Here is a 26433-nt window from a genome sequence, read left to right as displayed (position 1 = left end):
CCACATCACCTCATGCAGCACTGGGGTTCCTGGCTTTTGGGAGGGTGTGGACATCAAAACTCAGGTCCTCATGCTTGCCAGTCAGGCACGTTATGCACTAAGCCATCACTGCAGCCTCACTTGGTTCTTAATACAAACAAGCTATCAAAAGTTCCATTTCCCAACTCATTTCTGCCACCAGGTGCTGTAATGTGCACATCTAACGGATGGGATCCAATTTGTATCCTGAAGTCAAATAGCAGTTTCTAGATTTCCATCCCGCACAGCACAGGAAGACGCACTGGGATTGGCAGTGAATGCCAAACAAGATAGCAAGTACTGTGACATGTGGTGACAATGACACCTTTGGAAAGGCCCTCCTTACACACAACTTCCACATTCTTGTAAGTATACTTTGATTGTTGAAGTAGCTTGCCGACAGGAAGAAATCCAAGTTCCCAGTCTACCCACCAGCAGTCAACTCCATTGCCTTCTGCAATTTCATTCTTATATGAAGGGATTGCGATTGTAGTCACTTAATGGTAAATGTTTTTTTTTCCTTCAAATTAGTAAAATGAACTCCCTCTCCCCAAAAATAGTGGAGCTTTTAGTGTTCTTGATTAATCAGCTTGCCAACATCACAGAGAACTGCCAAATTTTTCTTTTCTGTTCTAATGTATCAGTAAGCTCCTTAATATACCGGAGAACAACTTCCTTATCACCCTGAGACATTTTCTCAGAATGACATTTCTGTTCTTCAAGCTTTTCAATAAGACGAGTGATATCTGTCCAGTGTGTGTCGGTTAACTGTTTAAATAACTCCTTTTCTTTCAGATAGGCACTTTGAAGGTCATCTATAAGATGACCGTGATGTTGACCTATAGCAAGACAATGGCCACAAACTAATTTTTTTATCTAGTAGACAATAAACATTTAATGGTTGCCTCTATGGTGACAACATCTGAGTGGTCTTCTTGCTGGTACTTTTAAATAATTGCTCTTAATGCAAAATTGACAGGTAAGGATTCTATACTAGTTGAAGCAATTTCAATAACACTTCTGCAATTAGGACACTTGAGTGGAATTCACAAAGGTCTCCATATATAAAAGTTACCAGATGCCTGAAGAACATTTTCCAAACAAATTCTACAAAATGTATGAGAGCATGGCGGTACTCAAGGATCCTCAAAAATGCTGTAACAAATGAGACATGCTAACTCGTCCTCAAAATCGTGCAATTCTTGCTTTGTTGATCCCCTGATCTGGATATTGAATATACTTTATCTTCAACTATCTCAGGTTCTTTTGTTATTCGGCTGCGAAGGGCCACAGGCCCTCCTGCAGCTCCATGCCGCTGCACCTTAAAGACATAATTAGAGACAGATCTGATATTTTGTTACATCAGGAAAGAATGTGCAAACTTGGAATAAGTTTCAATTAAAGACCTTATGAGAAGCAAGAAAGCCGGGCTGCGGTGCCGCCTGCAATCCCAGCACTTGATGGGCAGAGTCGGCAGATTGCTGGGAGTTTCAGATCTGCCTGGTATACACGGTGATATAGAGGTCAGTGTGGACTACATAGTGAGACCCTGGTTCAAAAAAGAAAACAAAACTGAGCAAACAAACAAACAAAAAAGTCACGAATATGGATGTTAGACAAAAACACAAGAGTTTTAATTAAATGACCTAATTTTTAATAATACTGCTTATGTGACTTTGAAGCCTATTAGTTAGCCTGTTTTAGACAATGTCCTCCTCTGCATGAGGACAGTAATAACTATCAGCTAAGGGTGTTATAAAAAATAAAACAGCATGCATGAAAGAATTCCAGAGAGTATCTAGCATATATTAGATATTCATTGCTTTAATTATCCATCCATTCATTCCTTCATTCTATAAATATTTATTGAGCATCCATACCATGCCAGCTACTGTTCAAAGTGCTTTTCAGGTGTTATTCAATAATACAGAGGGGGACAAAATATATGATGAGTTTGACCCTTTGGAGTTTATAAACTAGTGGAAGAGGCCACACAATAAATAAATGAACATAAATATAATTACATAATTACAAACTGGGATGTATGCCATGAAGTTAAAGGATAAAGTGGCATGAGAATGACCAGCAGGTGAGACCTAATTTAAATTGAGGTGGTCCAGGAAGGCTTCTCTCTAGAAATGCCATTAAAACTGAAGCATGCATAAGTAGAAATTAACTAATTGAAGAGTAAGCAGAGAGTGAGGTGAGTGGATAGATGATGTTGATGTCCTGCACTGAATGATGCTCTGCACTAAATGATGTTCTGCCCTGGGAATGAGCATTATTTCCATAAATTGTCTTCAGGTACAAGTATGGGGTACCAGAAACCTACGTTAAAATAGGGGAAGTGGTTGACGTGAAGGTGAGGAGGAGTAGGGAAGGGCAGGAATGTTCTGGAGCTCCTCACACTAGTTCACAAGAGCTGGTGATGCACATCTCATCCCAACTCTGAGTTTGGTGATATCTTAATGATGACATGAAGCTGTCCATGAATGGAGTATTTACAACATTCAAGCCAGCATACAATACAATAAAGGCCTTTTTTTCTCTCTCTAAAGAAAGCTAATTGTTAAATCTTGGCTAGCATATCTGTGCAACGGTTTGCTGTGCTTTTTGATATTTTGAACTACACTTTAATAAAAATAAAATATAAGAGAAAACAAGGAGCTAGGCGTACAACTTACTGAATGTAAACAAGGTCCTGAGCTCAGTCTGAAGTATTGCTGCATCTATATGTATTTCTTGACCTTTTCTTTCAGCTCCTTTTCTTCTGTTTGTTATATCTTATTCTGGATTGTTTTTGTTTTATCTTATTTTATTTTATTTTATTATTTGTTTAAGATGCCTGTTTGTATCCTAATGAAAAAGAAAAAGAAAGGGTGTGGATTTGGGTGGTGGGGAAGAGGGAAGAATCTGGGAGGAGTTGGGAAAAACTGTAATCAGAGTATATTGTATAAAAAAAACTCTGTTTTCAATTAAAAAAAAGAAAAGAAGAGGAAGGGGAAGGAAAAGAATAAATAAAAGAGAAAGAAAATAAAAATAAAAATGTAGACACATTAGAACAAGAACTCATTCTAACTTCAGGTGTGTTATTGTTTAGCTTCATGTCAGCATCATGACGTCACTGAACACAGAGTTGGGTGAGATGCGCACCACCAGCTCTTAGGAGCCTATTCCACCTAACCGTTTCACCTCTTTAGCCCAGATTTCTGATATCTTCTGACACCTTATAGAAAACCACTCATTCCAGCGTAAATGTAAATGCTCCCAAATGAGAGAATAGAGCCCATACCAAGTATTTCAGGCAGAGTACTTATCTACAACTTATTTACAAATTGATTTCATCAGAGCATCTTCATACATACATGCTATTACCCTTGTTCTTGTTTGTCTTCCTCCCTTTCCTGGGCTCCTCCCTCTGCAATGACCTTCCCGCACCCCCAGTTAGTTTCCTCTTCTGCTTTCTTAGGACATGCATTCCATCACCCTCTCTATTTCCTCACCTTTAGGGTTGCTCACAATCCTCTTTCTAATTTCACAACCTACACACACACACACACACACACACACACACACACACACACACACAAACACACACTCTCACTCATTAGGTTTAAATGATAATGGCTCCCATAGGATCACATATTTGAATGCAATGATTAGGAGATGTGGCCTTATTGGAGAAAGTGTGTCACTGGGGGGCTGGCTTAGAGGCCTCAAAAACCAAGCTATTCTTAGTTAGCTCTGTCTCTCTGCCTCATGCTTGTGTTTGAAGATGTAAGCTCTCAGCTACTGTTCCAGTGCCTGCGGGCACCCTGTTCCCATTTGGCGACCCTCTGCATCCATGAGCCCAAATTAAAAGATTGCTTGTTTGTTTTAATATAAGTTGCCTTTGTCATGGTATTTCATCACAGTAATAGAAAAGTAACTAAGATTTTATATATATGCCAATATATGTGGTGTATGCATCTATCTAGCTATATACATATATACACATATATATATATATATAGTATATGTATATATATATACCACTTTTAAATCTTGGTTCTTCTGCATATGAGAGAAAAATGTGGCACTTGTCTTTCTGAGATTGGGTTACTTTGCTTAATAGGATCTCCAGTTGCATCCATCTTCCGGCACATGGAATGATTTCACTTTTCTTTACAACTGCATAAAATTCAATTATGTATATGCACCACATTTTCTTTTTCCATCCACCAGTTGATATCTAGGCAAGTTCCCTTTCCTGGCTACTGTGAATAGCACAGCAAGAGATACCAACACACAAACATCTTCAAATCGAGACTATTTTATACAGAGAATGGCTAGATAAGCACAGGAAGGTCCAAAGTTGAATGCTAAAGTAACATGGATATTGAAAATGCCATGAAAAGTCACCAATCCTAGGGTCCAGAAGACAAATAGGAAGAGTTGTTGTCAGAACCTAGGCCCTGTGAGATCTAGGAAGAAACACCTCAGTGCATACGAGCCACAATCTCTGAAGCAGCAGGGAGGGCAGCCAGATGGCTTTTCACTTTTTTATTTTTGTGGATGGAAGGTGTGATGTAGACATGCACGCAACACAGTGTGCATGCAGAGGTCAGAGGACAACTTGTATGAGTAACTTCTCTCTTTCCACCATGTAGGACCTGAGGATCAAACTTCAGCCTTAGCAGCAAGTGCTTTACCTACTGAGCCCTCTCGGTGGCTCTATTTCTGCATTTCTTATTATCAAGGATATTGATAGCTTCTCTTTGTCTGTCTCTGTCTCTGTCTCTCTGTCTCTCTCTCTGTCTCTCTCCCTGCCCACCAGCATTTTTCATATAACCAAAAGTCTTGGAAGGGAGAGCTAGATAGAATAGATTGCAGAGTTTTTGCTGTCCGATATAATAAAGATAATGTTTCCTTCAAAGGCAAAACCTGTGCGGGTTTACTTACAAGAGGCATCAGGGAGTAAGCCTAGATTTTCCAGAACTCTTGTTCATTAGCTATGATCCTAACTATTGTCTATGCATCAGCTTTAGCTGTTTAGCTTCATTCTTGGGGGACTTGGGAGGCAAAGAGAGCCAATATGACCCTGAAGCTGCTGTTGTGTAATGAGTAATAGAATGCTTTGCTTCTGAGACAAGAGTCTCATGCCTTGTCCACATCCACATGACAGGCTAAGCTGTTTGTATGCAAATAGAGTAAATCTCAGAATGAATCTCTCTCTCTCTCTCTCTCTCTCTCTCTCTCTCTCTCTCTCTCTCTCTCTCTCTGTCCCTCCCTCCGTAGCTACTCTTTCTTTGTTCTCTAACTATTTTGAGACAAGGCCTCCCTTTGTAGACCAAGCCAGTCTCAAACTCAGGACCCTCCGGCTTCAATGTCCCAGGTACTGGGGTAACAGGCATGCACCACCATGCCTGCCTCCTTCACGGTTCTTGATAGAGCTGTTCACTCAACTCATCGAACATTTACCTTTGAAACTACCGCTCACTCCACGAACGTCTTCCAGAAACAAGGTAGAGAAAAATGAAGCACATCAGTTATCGTGACCCTTCTGTTTGTCTTCTAAATTTAAGTTTAACAGCCCATCTTCATTGTCTCCATTAGTATTGCTTTGACCACTTGAGTTCATTCTTTTCTGAATTTTTGGTGAGCTGTTAGTAGGGGGAAAATTAGAGGTCTTCAACCTGGTATATTTGCACAGAAGCCTCTTAACTTCCATTTTATACCTGACATGCTTATATAGTTTTAGATATTAGCTTTAACTTTCAGAGTTCTGTCTTGCAAAAAGACAGCTAACTGGATGTTCATTCATGTGTGGAAATGGTGTAGACACCTTCACCAGTGAAACCTTCATTGGAGAACGTGGTTCTCACTAGGTATGGGGAATGCTTCAGCTTGTTAGCTATAATTAACCTTGACATGCAAGTGGGTTTTAGGTCTTTTGGGTAGGTAAAAGAAACCAGAATTTTCTATCTGGATCTCAAATGGTGATTTTCGACAGAGTACCTTCCAGACAAAAAGGTTAAAGCTGGGAACTAAATATCAAACTAATCCATTTCACAATTTTACATGAGTTTAGAAAAGGAGAAAAGAAAACAAAAACGTTTCACTGGCCTAAGGTGTATCTCCCCACAAGTCTCTGCCTTTCCAGGAAGTAACACATTGAATACAATAATCCTACTGAAGCACCCATTGTTCCTCAAGCATCCCTTGCACTGAGAAGAGAAAGCAGGCTGCCATGTCTTCTGCCCATTATGTGAGATTAGTTTACCTTTCCACGAGCTTAAACAAAATAGCAGCTCAATGGACCTCCTAGGACCGACCAAATCAGAAAATGGAACTCTAACCAATATTATAGCGAGGCTTAATAGTTTTCTGATATTTGGTCTAAATTTTATTGCTGTCGGTTGAGTATCTCTTTTTAAGCAATTTTATTTTCCTCTCAATTATGCACATATGTTTTGTGTAATATATCTCCTTGTGGTAGAAGAATAAGGGGACACTGAAAATGACATTGGTTATTTAGCTTTTCTTGTTATTACAATCAATGGTTTCTTTATGATCATTTTGTTAAACTAGGCACTTATTATGCTTTTCTTTTTCTTCTTTTTCAGGAAAGTCAGTGCTGTTGGCCTCTTATCTCCCTGTTCAGAATTTTCCTCCTATCTGATGAGAAAGTTGATAACAGAGTCTTTTCATCAAGGTGCTTTTAAGGTAATTTTTATGTTTTTGTTTAACATGGCTCAAAGAGAAACTCCCCCCTCAAATCAAGATGCAGATGCTGATTAAACACATGGTGTCTGCTCCCCTGCACGTTGGCCCAGTGCCTGGAAGGATCATGCACCAGCAGGTGGATGGGATTGTGGCTGATACACCTGACATGAGAATGGACTGTAATGAAGTCTAGGCTGTACTCCAGTAAAAATCAGGATCTTCATGCCTTTGACTAAATCACTTCAGATCAAGCCTCTATTATGATAGAACTAACTAGTGGTTTTCAAAAATTAAAATAAAAAAGGACTCCAGTACACCACGCTTTTTCACACATTGTGGGAATCTTAGACTTGGGGCATGATAGCAGAAAGAGTACTTTGACAGAGTAACTACAAAAGGCGATTTTAATTCTTTGCCTCTCCCATTTGATCACTGTTGTCCTAACTCAGGCTTGGCTGGGTAACTTGCTGGGATCAACGAGACATTATCAAATATGGCATATGCAGAAGCTTGCAAAGAACTTATTGATCTCCACTTGTATACTTGTGCTATTGCCTTCACCTCAAAAGAAGGAATAGGTTGGGTCATTGGTGATTAAGGAACACATGCCTGATCATTCCCACCACCCAGGTTGTGGGGAGCTAACCATCCCACTTGTCAATGAATCCAGTTTCATCAGAGAAACTACACTTCCCAAACAGAAACAAATCATTCATCTAGAGAGTAGTGTGCTAAGAAAATAAACGCTAATCATTTTAAGCTGCTGAGATTTGAGGTGGCATCGCTGAGCATTTTCATGTGATTAACAATTCATACAGTCACTGTTGAAGAAACATTTACTGAGTACCTAGTAGGCTCTGGGGTGATGCAAAGATGAGCAAGGCATAATAGTCATTGCCTTCAAAGTGCTGATATACTAGTAAAGACAGGGATTTGTCAACATGTGATGTCAGCATAAAACAGTGCTAAATATAAGCAAAAATATCATGCTATGCAAATACTACTCAGTTTCAGTGTTTAAAAAGAATGCTTTAGCATTCTTGTATAATTGGATAAAGTAAATCTCGAACATTCATTGCATCACAAGTCGATACACATGTATACCTTCATACATGAGTGTTGCTGCCACAGTATACTATAGCAGCAGGACACACTAACAGCAGCAAGTGAGTATTAGCTCTGTTGATACCTAACTTTGATTTTCACCTATCTGTCCATTTGTGGTTGAGAGGTGGATTCTTTGAAATCTTGGGCCCCAAATATGACATAATCTGTCTTTCAATGGGAAGGAAACAAAATACTCTTTGCCTTGTAAGAGATTATACAAAACGAAAAGAAAGAATGCAGAGGTATCTAGCCAGAGAAAGGAGAAAAAAATAATTAAGAGGAGTTCCAAAACATCTTCACCATGCTGATCAAGTGAGACCCATGGACCTGCAATGTGAACTTTTCCCAGGAACTCATTAGAAACGCTGATCACAAGCCCTAACGTAGACATACTGAGTCAGAATTTTTTTTACACCGAGGATGCCAGGTAATTCTCTACCACACTGAAGTCTGAGAGGAAAGTTTGAGAAGCTCTGTCTTTTGTTCATGCTTCAAGTGCGTTTTTCTGAGTGCCACAGTAGATAATCAAGTACAAGCCTCAGTTTTGCTGAGATACAGTTAAGTGAATGAAAGACAATATTACAATAAATAAGTAAGTAGGTAGATAAATAAATAAATAAATGCTAACGAGAACACTTCAACATCCCTACAGCACCAAAGAGGCTATTTCAACACTGCATTTCAAATTGAGGGATGAGATCTAAGAGAAGACTGCACAATCATTTAAATAAATTTAAAATTTCTAGACCAGTTGAAGGTTAGAATTTCTAGAGTATCTTTACAAAACCTCAATGATCAAGCCTTTCTCCAACCCAATCTAAATCAAAATGTTTGGTGATATGGAAGGGCAAAGGATGGGGAATGTGATGGTTAATTTTTATTATCAAATTGATGAGATTTTTATTTGCCATAGAAACATATCTCTGGCTGTGTCTGTGAGGTTGTTTCCAGAAAACTTCAACCCAGCAGGGAAGAGCTGCTATGGACACAGATGTCACTGTCAAAGACACTGAATTTATAACAGATCTTGAATAGACAGATAACTGAAGAATTTGTCACAGATTTGACTAAAAATGAATCCATTCAAGTTTGTTCTACAGAAGAAAATGTATGTAAACTTCTAGCCATGAAGAGTAGTCATGCTCAGCCTGTTAAATCCACAACATTCTGGGTACAGAAATGTTCTATCTAGATTACTACTGGAGAGATCCCTGAAATGCACGGGCACCAGGAATATTTAATAGGTTGTACCATGGAAGGAGCACTTCCTTATGCCATGTTTTATACTGTTTGTGGTTTTTAAAGTATCTCATGTAGCCTAGGCTAGCCTCTAACTTGGTATGCAGCTGATGTTGGCCTTGAACTCTTTATCCTTTGCCTTCAAGTGTTGCAATTGCAAGCATGTGCCAAAGTGCCTGGTTCTGTAACAATATCTCTCAGCCTTGGGGACCCTTGAAAATCTGCCAATGGGGGGGAAACAACAACAACAACAACAACAACAACAACAACAAAACCTTCTTCCAATGAAAGTACATATATTCAACTAAACGCAGAGTTTTTTGGGAAAATAAAGAATCCCCCAAATGTCATTCACGGTCCACTTCCTCACAGTGCTGATCTCTGGATTGAGTCTCCCTAAGATTGTGGCTTCAGGAAAGCTTATTGCCCTGTGAGTGTGCTACGTGTTATTCAGGTATCCATTAATCGGTGACAAGTGGATATGCACAGTCTTCATCTCACAGAATTAATAAAGCAGGGGACAAATTTAGTAAATGAAGACTTGCAGTAATCAAAGGGACAGTCCCGCTGGCCCAGTGCTCAGGTCCTGCTTGTGGTGTGACACGCACTGCCTTGCCTGTCTTACACAGCACTTTCTGCTTTTCCTTTAGTATTCTTTGTCTCTATTTGAAACTTTTCTTGGAAAAGTTATGGCAGAGAACCCCGGATATAAAGGCTGGCATCTTTTTGTTTGTTTGTTTTATTTCGTTTATTTTCTCGAGACAAGATTTGCTTGTGGAACAGCCCTAGCTTTCCTGGAACTCCCAATGTAGCCCAGGCTGGCCTCAAACTCACACAGATCAACCTGCCTCTGCCTCCCAAGTACTGGGATTAAAGGTGTGTGTCACCACCCAGAGGCATCTTAATTTTTAAAAAAATGTACAGCTGTTAAGTGAATTCATGTGCAATCTCTTATAACACTTTCTTCTTTAAAACCAAAACTGTACTCATTAAAAGAACTCTGTATTTTCCTTTCCCTACAATTTCTGGTTCCTACTATTCTGCTTCTGTTTTCAGGAATGTGAAGGTATGTGTGTGTGTGTGTGTGTGTGTGTGTGTGTGTGTGTGTGTGTGTGTGTTTGTGATGTGGTGTCTGTGTGTGGTGTGCACATGTGGTGTGTGCATGTGGTGTGTAGTGTGTCTCTAGGAATGTGAAGTTGTATGTATGTGTGTGTGTATGTGCATTTGTGTTCTATTTCATTTTGCATAATGACCTCCAGGCTCATCCATGTTTAGTTCTGTGTCAAAATTTCTTTCCTCCTTAAGATTTCTAGTGTTCCCTTGCGTGTCTGCTATGTTTTTTAATTTAGTCATCTGTAGGTGGACATTTGCATTACTTCAATCTTTTAGCTATTGTAAGTTCAGCTTGTTAGTGCAGGCCTGTGATTCAACTACTTGAGAAGCTAAGGCAGGAGTCAATTGCCAATTCAAGAACTGCCTGAATAACTTAGAAAGAACCTGTCTAAAGTTTTTGATTTTTTTTAAGTTTAGGAATATAGCTCAGATGTAGAGTAGTTGCCTAGAATGTGTAAGACCTTAGGTTTAATCTGTAGTAAAACACACACACACACATACACACACACACACACACACACACACACACACACACACACACACACAGAGAGAGAGAGAGAGAGAGAGAGAGAGAGAGAGAGAGAGAGAGAGAGAGAGAGAGAGAGAGAGAGAATATCTCTAAAGCTTTGCCCCAGCTAGCTTTTTCTGTTGCTGTTATAAACACTATGACACCACAAGCAATTTGCAGAGGAAAGTGTGCATTTCATCTTACAGCTTACAGTCTATCATGAACAGAAATCAGAGCAGAAATGAAAGACAGGAACCTGGAGGTAGAAACTGAAGCAGAGACCGTGGAGGAACACTACTTACTGGTTTACACCCATGGCTTGCTCAGCTTACTTTCTTACAGAACCCCAGACCCACCTGCCCATGGGTGGTACAACCCACAGTTGTCAATAAATCAAGAAAATGTCCCCCAAGACATGCCCACAGGCCAATCTAATGGAGTCAATTCCTTACCTGAGGTAAGGAATTGTGACTCTAGTTTGTGTCAAGTTGATTTTTTAAAAAAGTAATCAATACAAGCTTGTGAAAGATGTTCATCCCAGGAGGCAGAATGGAGGAACAACTCAGGGCTCTCAGTTCTCCCAAAATGAGAGAGAACTTTCAGCCATTCTTTAGCAGAATGAGAAGTACAAACCTCAGATCTGAGCTATCACTACAGGACAGAATGGTAGAATTCAAGGACTGTTTAAAAAAAAATTCCAATAACAAAAATAATACGTTTACTATAAAATGTTTGAAGACTAAAAATGTCACAGTTGCCTCTAATGCCCCCAGCTAAGAGAGGCCGGTCTACAAAGTGCGTAGAGAGGAGGCAGGCAGGCACACTGAGCTTTCCTCAGACTTCCTGTGATCTGGGCCACTCTTTGGCTGGTGCCACCTGCGGTGAGGGAGGAACTTCTCACCTCAGTTATCCTTTCCAGAAATGTTGCCATGGCTTTGTCAAGACTTAACTTGATTTCAGATCCTGTCAAGTTGACAATCAAGTTTAACCATTCCCTAAAATGATTTTTAAATTAAAATTTTGAAGATAGGGCCTTATTATATAGCTCATACTGACCCCAAACTCATAATTTTTCTGTCTCCCTCTACTGTGTGCTGAGATTATAAATATGTGCCATTTCCACTTAAATGAAAATTACAAATTATTTTATTATGTATATGCATATTTCTATTTGTGTCTATGTATGTATACTCAGGAGCTTATGAAGGCCTGAAGAGAATATTGCATCCTTTGGAGTTGTCTTCGTGAGCTGTCTGATGAAGGTACTGGGAACTGAATTTGTGTCTTCTGAAAGATCAGCAAGCATTCTTATCTGCTAGGCCATCTAACCACCATAAATGAATTTATTTTCTGCCTCCAATTTAAATCTGAAGAGCAACTTGATCTGCAAAATCTCAATTATATCTAGCCAGGGATTGGCCATTATCAGTAGATATCGTAAAATATGTGATAGGCAGGCAGAGCCTTGGCTCTTTTATTCATACAGAGATGGTTCTATACTAATCCTTGAAACTTTTGCATGTTACTTTAAACAACAAAAGAAACTTTAAGCTGTTAAAGGCCTTATGAAGAGACATCTGGACTTTTCCACATTTCTGTGTTTGGGTCTAAGAGAGGTATGATCATCTAATAAAGATCAGAGGGATGTTACAGGAGAATGAGACTTGGTAGTGTGGTTGGTTTTTAAGGAAGAAAATGGCCACAAACAAGGAATGTGAATGATTTCTAAAAGCCAGGGATATCCCTTACCTGTCATCTATCAAGAAAATGAAGACCTGATTCTAAAACCTTGAGGAACTGAATTCCACTAACAGTCCAAATGAATAGTACCCCCCTCCTAAAAAGGGGAACACTTTGATTTTAGTCTAGTAAACTCTGTATCAAAACCTTTGGCCTTTATTACAAAGAAGATAATAACTTGTGTTTTTCTGTTTTTGGATTAAATTGTTGCGGCATTATCTCAGTGACAGGTTGAGGCAGATTTTATTTTCTAAAATTGATCCAATATTGCCCTGGCTATTCTTCTCATTGAAAAACACAACTGTCCCTGACTTCAAATGTGGGCATATCACTCTTAACTTATTAGGCAGAAGTGATGCTGCTGGCCATGAAGCTTTGACTTTGTTCCCTGAAACACTTCAACTCAGAGCCCTGGGCGCTAGGTGCATGCAAATCTGAGGGTCCTTGGGGGTACCTTGCAGAGTAGAGTGAAGCCATGAAGAGAGATTCCAAGGGAAGGCAGGGATGGGCAGTCAGACTTTCAATCCATCTTGCCCCTATGCTACATTATGTGGCTAGAGATACATTTAGATGATTCCAGCCCCTAGTGGCCATCCACCCCATCTTAAGCTTTCCCCAACTGAAGCCTAGATAAAGAAGTGTCAAGCCATCTTAAATATGACTATCTAATTCCTGACCCGTGGAATCTTTAAGCATAATAAGATGATTATTGCTCTCTGCCTTAAGGCCATGAGTCTTTGCTACCCACATTAATACTTGGAACACACTGAAACAAGTGCCTATGAAGTCAACTGTCACATACAAGAAAGAAAACTTTGTTCCTTCCGAAAGCACTGGAGCTCTAACTGAGAACTGTTGGCCTAAGACATTAGTATATGTCTACCAGGGGCTGAGTGTTTAGTATAAATGAGGCAGGTGTTTAGTATAAATGAGGCCATGTGTATAATCCTAAGTACACAAACAAATAAAGCAGTCACTAAATGTCCATGTTTCTATACCTATATATGGATATATAGCTATAGTTGCTGGTCTGATGTTTCAATTTTCTCCTCTTACCCACACCGAAGTCTCTGATTAAGTTCTCTGATAACTGCAATTTTTCTTTGAAGAGTGTCGTATGTAAATACAGTTATTCATGACTGGTTTTAGCTCTTACCATCGAGTAAATAAGAATCCCAAGGTTTAGCTCCTTTCTGTTCACTCACCTCTCTTTCTGACATGGTGCATGCTAGGAATTGCTTCTGAATTCCTGGAGAGGTAAATGTTAATCAAATTAAGTTCAACAAAGACAGAAGTTGAGCTCTCATTGGCTCCACTCACATTTATTTGCTATCAGCACAGCGTCTGTACACTGAGTTAAAGGCAGTCTCCGAGGACATGCCAAGAGCTTCCCTTGTCTTGATGTGTTGTTTTATTTGTTCTTGTCTTTCCATCATGTGTTATTATGTTCCTCTCAGAGTGAGGAGCTCACGGGCAGTGGCTCAGTAGGGTTTCAGTCCATCATTATCAAAGAAGCAGTCAGTTGAAATTCCACAGACTCCTTCACAACTTGTCTTCTTTCATTTGGAGTCTACAGTGCCATATGCCAGGTTTTCTTCTCTTCTGTACATTTGTGAGCATTTTAGCAGGAAATCATAAGGTTGCCTATCAGATATGTCTAGACAGTCTCTTTGTGAATCTCAATAGTAGACACGCCCCTAAAGGCTTTTGCTGTAGGACTGTACCTTCAAATGTTTTAACATAAGATATGAAAGTTAAATGAGAGAATATTCTGATATATGAAATTTAGCTCTACTCCAGTTTTTCAAGAATGCATCTGTTCATGTCTTAAGGCATACATAAATGAATTGATAATTTGATATCAGGGGGAGTTGGCTACACATGTGACACATTATGACGCTACAGAATTTGGAAGGAATAGCATTATGTTCTTTAAGTATTTTTGATAGAACAGTGTTACAACTTCTGGTATTTAAGTGTTCAAACTGAATTAAAATTAAAACTTAATTACTATAGCATAGTATCTAGTGCCCTTCAAATAGCCAGATTAATGGCAAGCTGTGGATTATATATTAACCCACCTTAACTATTCAGAAAATACTTAGTAAGCTAAAAACAGATGATCACAGGATTTTGTGTGTTAAAAAGAAAAAGAAAGTAATACCAGTTTTCCAGGTTCAAGAAGTCAACTTTCTCATGAGAAAATAGAGCCCAACAAAGAACTATCAAGTGAAATATTGAAATTTGGAACAAAAACAGAAAATAGGAAAACACATTTCATTTTATTTGGATTATGACATTGTAGCCTTTTTAAAAGAAAGAAAATGACTTTATAAAGTTACCTACTAAAACATTCAGTATATGATGTTGTATATTACTTGAGGCTTTGTCCATTAGATAAAATTCCCCAAGTAATTTTCTAACTGAGCTCATAACTCTTTCTGCATCCTTATGCCTGAATATGCATGATTTCTCCTTTCTGATTGTAGTTAGGACTTCTGTCTTTATGGTATACAGGCACAAAAGGCTACGTTATATTTGCCATGGGAACCATAATTTTTAAGACCCCTGTGCTTGTAAAATCTTTACCTTTATTACGGTACTATAAAGTAGGTTTTGTATTTTATAGAGAATTACATATGAAAGTAGCACAATGCCACATGAGTGCAAGGCCTGTGGAGATAGTTTCATGATATTGTGCCTTGTTCTTTCCAAGCTCTTCATGGGGTATAAGCACTCTGACCAGCCTCTGCTGTTGGTTACCTGTGCTCAATTGCCTTGTACCTCTGTATTCTTCAGCTCCCCGTGTGTTGGAATGTTCCATCACATCTTCAGCCATGGAACTTCATATCACCTCCAACTAGACTAAGCAGAATAGATTCCAGCACCAGATTATTGTGGCTTTTGTGGAATGCCTTCCTTAAGCCAGCAGAATGTCAGTGGAAATGACAGTATGAATTAAGCCTTAAGAAACACAGAATGACCTTTTGTCCTCTGTCCTTTTCTCATCTGCCATGAGTAGAACACAAATATGCTGCATGTAGCTGTGGGAGGTTTGAATGAGATGTGCCCCAAGTGTAGCCTTGTTGGAGGAGGTATGTCATTGGGGGTGGACTTGAGGTTTCAAAAGCCCCCTGCAGTCGCCAGTATGCTTTATCTGCTTCCTGCTTGCAGTGAGGATGTAAGTGGCTCTTGCCATAATGCCCGACTCTGCCATCATGAACTCTGACCCACTGGAACTAGAAGCCCAAACAAACTTTTCCTTCTCTAAGTTGCTGTGGTGTTTGAATGAGAATGGCCCCATAGGCCCATAGGAAGTGGCATTATTAGGAGGTGTGGCCTTGTTGGAAGAAGTGTGTCACTGGAGGTGGGCTTTGAGGTCTCAGAATTTCAAGCCAGGCCTAGTGGCTCACTGTCTCTTCCTGATGTCTGCCGATTATAGTGTCTTTTTGTTTTGTTTTTTTGAGACAGGGTCTCACTATGTAGCCCTGGCTGTCCTGGAACTCCCTCTGTAGACCAGGCTGGCCTTGAACTCAGAGAGATTCACCTGTTTCTGCCTCCTGAGTGCTGGGATTAAAGGCGTGCACCACCACCGCTACCCAGCTGTCATGGTGTCTCTTCACAGTAATAAAAACCCGAGACAGTTGCCGTGCTCATGGTGTTTTATCACAGAAATAGAAAGGTGACTAAAATAAGCTTCTCCTCCCAGAACATACATGTAAGAATGATGGGGGAATGTCTTTCTGTACGCTGCGAATATGTGTTGCTCTGATTGTTTGAAAAATAAAGCCGTTTGGCCTATGGCAAGGCAGCTTAGAGGCAGACGGGAAATTCAAAGAGAGAGACAGGAAGAAGGCAGGGGGTGGGGATGGGGGTGGGGTGGGGGAGATGCCTGCAAGCCACCCAAGGAGCAACATGTAATGGGACACAGGTAAAGCCACAGAACATGTGGCAATACATAGATTAATAGTTATGGGCTAATTTAAGATATAAGAGCTAGCTAACAAAAGGCTTGAGCCATGGCCAAACAGTTATAATTAATATAAGCCTCTGTGTGTTTACTTGGGGGACGAGAGTGGGAGAGATTTGTCCTGACCACTGGCCAGGACACAGTAAAACTTCCAGCTACATAAGGAACACATGTGACAAGGTTCTTCTCCCAGAATATACATGGACAACAGAGGAACATATACATGTAGAGCAGACTTGAGGTCAACCAAAAGTCTTGAGTTCGACAAAGCCCATTTTGGCCCAGCCAATCCAATTGGGATCAGGTAACCTACTGCCAACCTGTAACTCTGGAGTGAGTAAGTGTTTGTTTTTCAAGTCATTGAAATATTGGGGTTGTTTGTTATCATCATTGTTGTGACATAGCTAATCAATATCTTTCCCATCACTGGTTCCTGAGCATCTGTCTTTCTTTGTGCCCACTGAATGTTTTTAACTGGTCATTCAAATGGATGGAACCAACTGAATGTGCCGAAGACCAAATAAGACATTTTTGCTATACATTTTCCAGGATACAAAAATGTATTACATGCCTCCAATATTCATATTTCAGTCAGCTTTTAAAAATAATTTCTTCCTAGGCATTAGCTTAATAAACTGCTGATGGTTATGAAGCTCAACTATGTGTGATAATGTGTTGCAACTTATGTATTCCAAATGGACAGAACTCTGGCAAAAGACGCTCTTCCCTTTATACCATATTTAAAAGGATTTAACACTTTCAAACAAGCATGTGGCCATTCTCATGATCTAGACAAGAGTCATTGTGTGAATAGTCTACATGCTCACACCTTACTTATGTCTGCTTTTGTCACTGGCCAAGGGTCATTGTGTGAATAATCTATATGCTCACACCTTATTTGTGTCTGTCACTGGTAGGCACACGTGAGGGCAGCTTCCATTTTTCTTGCCTCTTGACAGTGCATGCCTGTGCAATATCTTCTTTTAAGCCATGCTTTCTAACAGAGAACACGTTAGAAGGGTGAGCGGAATGTCACGTCCATGATTATGTTCTTTGTCATTTCTGGCCCTGTTTTGAGGAAACAAGCTTCTGTGTAGTAAGGTTCATATGGCAAGACCTGTGAGTAGCCTCTAGTTCACAGTCAACTAGAGATTGAACCTCTCAATTCTAAAACTGTCAAGTAACTCACCTTTGCTGCCAACCCCAAGAGCCTGCAACACACGTGGACTGACACCTTAGCTGACAACTTGTTCACAGACAGGCAGAGACACCTGGAAGCAAATCCAGTTAAACCGAGCACTCTTGACCCCAGAAGCTGGAAATTTAGAAACCTACTCTGCTTTAACTGATTACATTTGTGTTACTCTGGTACTTTCCATCACATGATAATAGTCTGTTTAGTCATGTAGCAAGGTGATGATTTCTATAATGTGAAACATATTTACTTTTATTTGTTTCAGCCATTTCATGATCTTAACCACCTGGATGCCTTTGAGGCCATCCTGGGCCATACAGGGAAGATTGTATCAAAAACTAACCAACCAAACAGTTCCATCAAATACAAAACATTTCTTAAAGTGCTACAAGTCTGGAGGGGAATAAAACACATTGCTTGGCTTTGAGAAGCTCATATCCTGTAGAATGCCCAACCTTTTAAGCAGCCACTCAAAACAGAATAAGGCAAACATTTTAATGAAGATAGGAGATGACAATATGAGCTGTATTTCTTATAATGTAAAATGGACTTTATGGTATTAAGGCATTTAACCTCAGGTATCTATAAACGCAACATCACTTCTTCTGGGAGAATATGCATTTATATTTTTATGCTTTAAAAGATGATCTAGACAGTTTTTCATAAGATTTTGCACATAGCAACTTATTTAGCAGAATACAATACCTTATATATTGTATTATGTGTGTATATATAATAAATAATATATAAAATATATATATAATAAAGAACAAGCCAGAGAGAAGCTGGCTGCTTAGTTACTGTTATGATATATATATATATATATATATATATATATATATATATATATATATAATCATATATATATGGTTTTAATGAAAGCTTAAAATTCAGTGGCTTAAATACATTATGCATTTATCTCTCTAATAAAAGTTGCTGCACACAGTCAATGTTGGATAGTTTTTCATACAGCAATCCAGAGACCCATCAGTTTTGTCTGATTGTTCTGCCAGGCTGTGCATCTTGAGAGATAGGTCACTATGTCTGTATTTCTGTACATTGTACAGCAGGAATATATATAGAGAAACGTAGTAGGGTGAGCAATTTTTTTTTTTTTTGGTAAAGTAAGTAATATAGAAAATGAACACATTGCTTCCTCTAGCATTCTATGGATGAAAACAGAGTCACATGGCCACACCCAGCCACAAGGGGGAATAGAAAATGTAGCCTCCAGATGGATGGCTGTGTTCCCAGCTGAAACTCAATTCCAATGGAAGAAGAGAAAAATAGATTTGGAAGGGAGGAGGAGCCAGAAGTCTATCACGCATAGGTATGCAGACACTACATACAAATCGATTTTTGGTTTCAGCTTTTTATTTTCATTTCTTTGGTAGGCATTCTAAAAAATAATGTCAATTTTATTTTCTATGACTGGAATGAGAGTTAAGCTGTCTCAAGTTAAGCCAGCCCTGTGTCCTGTAACTGTGCTGTGAAAATGGGGCAGAGGATGAAATGAGGGAGTGTTTCATTTCAGGTCCTCAGAGAAGCAAGAAAGCCAAAATGGGACTGAATGCACCAAAGTTTTATTGTGAAAACAGCAACAAATGATAAAAAATTAAAAAAGAGAAAGCCACAATCCTCTCACTGCAGGACATATATTTTATTAACATGTTAGCCTGGCTTGAATGGATGAAGTTGAGTGTTCACAAAGGCTTAGAAGTCAGTTATAGTCAAGGGCTCTCCCAGAGGCTTCCACAGTTCCTAAGCATTTGCATTTCTTTGTGCTTCAGGCTGTTTGTCAAAGACAAAGAGTTCCTATAGATACTGCTTCCAACAACGCTGAGATGTTGGTTTGTTCCTATAGATACTGCTTCCAACAATGCTGAGATGTTGGTTTAAAGTGTAGCTCTCCCACCTTAAGCACATGAATTGTACAAGTAGCATAACTCCAAGTAAATTTTATACCTTGTTCATATTTTATGGAATTATTATTCATTAGTTTAGTTTGTTTTTCTAAGGTTACTTTTTTTTTTTCTTTAAAGCACCCAAGCCTGAACCAATGGGGCTATTCTTTGCCTTGTTGTGGCGCTCTGTAGAGTGGGATCTTACAGCTAGACTATTTCTGAGGGAATAAAGAATAAGCCAGAGAGAAGCTGGCTCCTTAGTTACTGTTGTGATCTAAAGGATAATGGAGTTGCATTTTGTGAGGTCAAATGGGCCTGCCAGTCTCGGAACAACCAGGACACAGGTCATGGAGGATGATTGGCTGTTTCTCAGATCTTCTTGCTTTTTTGTCTCATATTTTAGTAGGTAAGCTGGGTGCCTATTGCTAGTCTTAGAGTAAAAAACTCCCCATCAAGACAATGTACTTTTAGGCCTGGAGACCTAACGTTCCAGTTGGACTGGGCTCTTCACTTGGGTAACGGGCTCCCCTAGAAAGCTGGACTCACCTTAAATTAAATTAGAGAGACAGATGGGGTAACTAGTTCTTCAGTGAGATCCCCTTTCCCTCTAGAATCCTCATCCCCTGCGCAGGGCTGCAGCTGTGTAACTAATAAGTCAGCCTGCTTTTCTGAAAAGTGCTACTTTTCCGTTTCTTCTTCCTATCTCTTCCTAAGCATGCCCTCAACACCCTGGGCTTTCCCCCAACATCTTGTGCTTTGTTTCTGTAAAGCCCCCTCCTCACTATGCAGCTGCTCATTGTCCATGTGTCTGCCCTCTGTGCCAGCTTCAATGGTGCCTTAGTCACTGTTCTACTGCTGTTGGAGACACCATGACCAGGGCGATTCTTATAAAAGAAAGCATTTAATTGATGGCTTGCTTACAGTCAGTTTAGTCCATTATTATCATGGCGAGGAGCATGAATGTACAAGCAGACATGGTGCTGGAGAAGTAGTTGAGAGCTAAGTAGGAGAGAGAAGGGGGTTGGGGAGAGAGGGAGAGGGAGAGGGAAAGAGGGAGGGAGGGGGAGAGAGGGAGAGGGAGAGGGAGGGAGGGAAAGAGGGAGAGGGAGGGAGGGAAAGAGGGCGGGAGGGGGAGAGGGACAGGGAGAGGCAGAGAGAGAGAGAGAGAGAGAGAGAGAGAGAGAGAGAGAGAGAGAGAGAGAGAGAGAGAGAGAGAGAGAGAGAGAGACAAGCTTGATTGGACAGATTAAGCTTTTGAAACCTCAAAGCCCACCCTCAGTAACATTCCCTTCAACAAGGCCGCACCTCCTAATCCTTCTAATCCAATCAGTTCCACTCCCTGATGACTAACCATTCAAGTATATGAGCCTATGGGGGCCATTCTTATTCAAACCACCGCAGAGTGCATGGCTGTTTCCCTTAGCTCCTCCATCCCCCTCCCCTGAGAAGCAGCTGAGCTTTACAACTTGTCTTCTTTAGTTTTTCTTTTAAACTCTAAATTGCCCATGGACTTTGTTTCCATCCCTTATTTTATTAACGAGACTAAGAACCTCAAGAGGGGATACAGATGTCCCCTGTATCATCTGGTGACCATACAGAGACCCCTACAATTCCACTAACACCAGGATGGACATGTGGGGACTGGGGAAGAAAGTCCATTATATTCTGTAGAAAGCCATCATATGGCTGACTGCTAGCTGGGAAAAGCTAGCAGTATGTACACAACAGCTTCCGTCCTGTTTCTTTGTACGATGCATCCTCATGTTTCTTAGGATTCTGTTGCTAGTCCCGTTTCTCTACCCTCTCAGAATCCAGCAGTCTAATGTCATTATGAGTGTAGCAGAACTTTCAGTGAGGGCATTTTTTACATTTTATTTATCAGCAGTGATTACATCTAGCCAGAAGCACTAACTTAGCCCATTCAACGCGTTCAGCTTCTGCTACAGCAAGAAGGGCATTAGAAAAAAAGGGAATCCCTGTGTGACGTGTGGTATACCTTCCTTGGAAGGTAGCTAACTTCTGACCTTTCTCTGCCTCCATTTCTTTATTCTGAACATAGCAACCTATTTCCTTTTGAGCCTTTTTTTTTTTTTTTTTTTTTTTTTTTTGGTAAAGATAGACTAATAAGAGATGCATTAAAAAAGACTGTATGAGGTATTTGTCACTGTAATTATCATTATCACTCAAATGCGTTTCTGTTGGAGAAGCAAACAGCAGTATTCCAGTGCTGGAGGTTAAAGGTAAAACTCTGTATATCATGAGGGGACGCAGGGCGACAAGACCAGGGGGTGGTCATCTGCCCAAACTGTCAGTCATCAGACTGTTAGGGAGACTAGACTCAAGGTATGAGAAGATAAAACCTCTGTGGTTTTAGCGGCGTGGGCTGGCTAGAAACATAACCTCTCTCTGGCTTCATACGAAGGTCTTCACAAAGTGCTAAGAGTCCCTGGGAACCGGGGCGTGTGGCCGGAGCAGCCAGCCACTCCACAGCTGTAGACCATAGAGGCATGGACAGGTTACAAGGACCTGGGAGTTCCCGGGCAGCAGCGCCAGGGGCCTGAGACGTTCGCCAGCCGGACTCCGGGGACCCGGGATCGCGGCCCGGGGCCGGCTCCCAGGCTGCAGCTGGGCTCTCTGCGGACGCCGGCGCCAGGGCGGCCCAGGCCCCGCGCGCATGCGCACCGCTGCGGCCCGGGCAGCGCCTGGGGCCCCGGACTTCCGCCCTTACCTCCTCGCCCCGTGCCCACCCAGTCAGACACCTGGCCCCCGCCGAGCCCGGCCGCGCCTGCGCACCGGCCCCCGGACACGCGAGGTCACTAAGGTGGAGCGCCGGGCTGGCTGGCTGGAGGGCGGGGCGGGCGGGCGGGCGCGCGGGCGCGCGGCGGGAGGCGGACGCCGTTACGGCGGGAGCGTGGTCACGTGCCCGCTGGTCACCGCCGCCACCTCCCGCCCGTCTCTCGCTGGTCGGGTGGCAGGTTCCACGAGAGCCCGGCAGTCTGAGGGGGAGAGAGAGGAGAGAGAGAGAGAAAGCGAGAAAGAGAGAGAGAGAGAGAGAGGGAGAGGAGGGAGGAGGATTCAGGGACTAGGAGCTGGGGAGCCCTGCTGCGCACAGGTAACAACAGAACCATGCTAACGGTGACAAAGCGCCTCCCCTCCCCGCCGCCCTCCCCGGCCAGCCGCACACGCCGTCGCTCCCTCCCCGGCCGCCCCTCAGCCCCGCCGGGCCCGTCCCGCCGCCCGGGAAGGCCTGAGGCGGGCGGCCGCGCTCGCCCGTGCACCCGCGCGGGCTGGGGAGGAGGCGGGCGGGGGCTGTCTGCGGCGGGCGAGCCGGCGAGCGAGGCGGCCCCGCTGGAGGCCCGGGTTGAGGCCACCGAGCCGCCGGGCAGAGCCGGGTGCCTCAGCCAACCCGACTTCCTCCTTGGTCGGTTCCCCTGTTTATTTCAGCCCTGGGCAGCACGTTTCCTTCACAGGCCGGAAGTCAAGGTGCTCGAGCCCTGGGATGAGCAGCCTCTGAAGAGAAACCCTTCTGCCTTCATTAGTTGTAGCGCTCCTTAAGTTATTCACACCAGCGTGAAAGTTCGAGGCCTGTCAGGAAAAACTGTGGTGAAAGTTGCCCTCCCCCCTCGTTTTTGTTTTTGTTTTTGTTTTTGTTTTTTTTGTTTTTTTTCTGGAAATGTACTAATCTTCCAAAACATTCTGTGCAGAAGCGACAATACTAGCTATGAATAGTTTGAGTTTCAATGTTTTAAGTTATTAACTAATTCAGCCTTCGAGAATGCCAGTAGTTTAGTTTACATTTTTTTATACACCCCGTACCCCCATCACTTTCTGCAGAATCTCATTTCTCATCTGTGAATTGAACTGAATCTGGAAACTTTTAACATACAGGTTACATATTAAACTGATGGGGCTGCATTGTGCAGAAATGTTAGCGCATTTGTAACGTAGTACATCAAAATACAATGCATAAAACCAACTATTATTAGTGTTGTGCTGTGGCACAGGATGCATCAAGTGTGGGCACTGTAGAACAGGAAACTTTGAATACAGTGGCAAAGAAATTCACTTTTATGTTATTTGTCTTTGGTTTTGTCCGATTCCAGGTCTTGGTGTCCATTACCATATCTACTAATTTGAATGTAAAGGAATGCAGCAGTGAGATAGAGAGTATTGGTCAAACCTGACTCACTTGGGCTCTTGTTAAAATGTGATGCTAACTTAGTAGATGTGATATTGATACAACTTGGTATTCATTTCTCCTGTGGTGCTGGACAAGAAAGATCCTGTTCTGTACCAAAGATGTAGCTAACGCCTTAGGTAGAGATGGCCGGGCAGAGGAAGGTTCAGTGGCAGGGTGAAGTAAAGAAGCTTGGTAGTGGGCTCAGAGTGAGCCAGCTCTGGATTTCAGGGGAAGGAAAACAAGTCCAAATCCCATGATCTATGTGTTGTGTGGTGCCTACATCACATTTTTGTTTGGGGTCTTTTGTCTTTTGTTATAATAGTTGGTGTACTTCTTGAAAAATTTGCTCACCAATTCGTTGAGTTTTAGTAAGGCATAGATCTTGAGTCCAAATGTAATGCTCGGTGAAAGTTTCTTTATTGGCAAAAGCACTGTGTCTGATATCAAGTGTTGCCTCAATTGGGTAGTGTGTTCTTGAGATTTGAAGCATGTTTTTTAAACGGTTGAGAGCCACACAAAGGGTGACCTAACTAGATTCAGCTTTTCTTTTCTTCATGTAACTTTTGTAATGTAAATATAAGTTTAAACTGTTCCATATAACTTCTTATGCTTTACATACATAAAAATGGTTGTACTATTTTTATGGTACAAGGAATTGAATGTAGAGCCCGTGTACCAGCTAAGTAGTTAAGTTTCAAAGAACTTTATGAAAGTTTAATAGCAAGTACTTCCAGTCTCATAACTGTTATAGTCTTAATTTTAGTTATCACTTTACCTTGTTTCTTTATATTCTAAACACATTACATATCTTAATTCACTTTATCTTCACAACTTCTAAGGAAATAGAAACTGGAAGGGTAAATCACATTCCTGATTTACATAGCTAATGCTAAGCTAGATTCTCACTGGCTAACTTTGGAATCCTTGTAAATAAATCTTAATTAACTTGTAAACAGCCTTATTATTACTATTATTTAGAAAGTAAATTGATGAGTTATATTTGTATTTTTGATTAGGAGATTTATTTTCATTTTAAAAGTAAAAATTGTCACTTTTTATTTCCTCTGTTTTCATCTAAAATGAAAAGCCTCAATGCAAAATTGAAAAGCCTCAATGCTTATGCTCCTTTCTGAGTAAGATGAGTAAGATGTACTTGTAAAGTTGTATTTTGCTTGCACTTATTTGTATATACTTGCTGTCCCGATCTCTTTAAGTTTCTTCTGTCACTGCTAAATGTAAAATGTGTCATCTTTGCTTTGACTTGGAAAATTTTTCAGCCCTTCATGTTCTACCTATGTCTGCTCTCCCTTCACCCCTCATACATAATTCATACATTAGGCTTTTTTCCCCTATACTTTTATTTTATCCTAATACTTAGCTTTGGGATATTGATTAAATTTATTTCTATTTGTCACTTTATATTTGTTTTCTTAATATTTAGATTTAGAATTTAATCGAATTACTGACTTTCCATTTGGTTGTTAAGGGCAATAAAAACTAACCATTGTAGATGAATTTCTTTTCTTTTTTTTTTTTTTTTTTGGTTTTTCGAGACAGGGTTTCTCTGTGTAGCTTTGCGCCTTTCCTGGAACTCACTTGGTAGCCCAGGCTGGCCTCGAACTCACAGAGATCCGCCTGCCTCTGCCTCCCAAGTGCTGGGATTAAAGGCGTGCGCCTTGTAGATGAATTTCTAAACGGTCTTATTAAATAAAAAAAACATGGAGTCAGATACAGGGGTGAAAACCTGAGATATCAGGGAAATAGGGAAAGCCACAGCTAATGTCACCACCTCACCAACTCTGCAGCTTCCAAATGCAAAATACTTCTGTCTACCCACACCTATATGCCTTGCTGTTCTGCCATCTGACTTTTGTGTTTACTTATAATGGCTGGCCTTTTCCTCTGATCTCCAGACAAGCTTTATTTATTAAAGCACAAATAAAATATCACCACATTTCATCACAAATAAAATATCACCACAAACCATTGATCATTAAGATACTTGAAAACACACACAAAAGAAAAAAAAAGATACTTGAATACTGAAAAAGTAGGAAGGCGGATAGTGGTGGATAGTGGATTATATTTTTAATTTTAATAGCGTGCGTTTATTACAAATTAATATATTCCCTTCCCTCAACTCTCTTTTTGTGTCATCCTCTGTATCAGTCTGAATTGTAGTGCATTTGTGTCTATCTAGAGTAGTTATTTCAATATGGATAGACCACTGGAATGATAATATGTTATATGCTGTGTGGACTGAAACTTGAGAAGTTATTATTGCTTGTAGGATTTTTCATGTATCTCTTCATTGTTTTAGTTTAACTCTTTTGTAAATCCAATATTATTCTTTTTTGGTGGGGGGGGGTGAAGTTGTATCTTCACATTCTGTAATTCTGACATATTTAGGTCAAACAGATCTATTAAAATTATACTTCAGAAATAGACCTTTCTAATTAGTCATGACTTGTTATGTAGAATAATGATACTCATAAGCATTCCTAGATTATTTTTATAGTGTTCTGCTAAGAAAACATCCTATTTTTGACATACTAATATACTGGAATTTTAGTGGAAAAAACAATAGTTTCTGCTCAATGGCTTTACAATACTGGTGAAACAGGAGAAATCTGTATAAAATTTTCATTTGAAACATTGTAGTTCTTTTGTAGTGGCTAATAATCCATTATAAAATCAGTTTATTCAAGAAATTATTTAGAAGTCACTGCAGTATTTAATCACTGAATAACTTCA

The 26433-nt window shown here is 40.6% G+C and overlaps 1 protein-coding gene across 3 annotated transcripts in view; it reads left to right on the top strand.

Moving 5' to 3' along the window:
* The first annotated feature begins 22206 nt into the window (after positions 1-22206).
* Positions 22207-26433, top strand: part of Tbc1d5 (TBC1 domain family member 5) — a 454960-nt gene continuing 450733 nt past the window's right edge. Inside the window, exon 1 of one of the 3 annotated variants that reach the window (XM_059244171.1) lies at positions 22207-22320. The gene's annotated coding sequence lies outside the window, so the exon portion shown is untranslated. Of the gene's footprint in view, positions 22321-22388; positions 22612-26433 lie in introns of those variants that run through there. The other 2 variants (XM_059244170.1, XM_059244173.1) reach the window with 2 other exon arrangements.

The sequence above is a fragment of the Peromyscus eremicus genome, chromosome 16_21, assembly GCF_949786415.1.
Source record: "Peromyscus eremicus chromosome 16_21, PerEre_H2_v1, whole genome shotgun sequence".
Lineage (NCBI taxonomy): Eukaryota > Metazoa > Chordata > Mammalia > Rodentia > Cricetidae > Peromyscus > Peromyscus eremicus.
The sequence above is the reverse complement of the archived record's forward strand: the minus strand, read 5'-3'. Positions and strand labels throughout refer to the sequence as shown.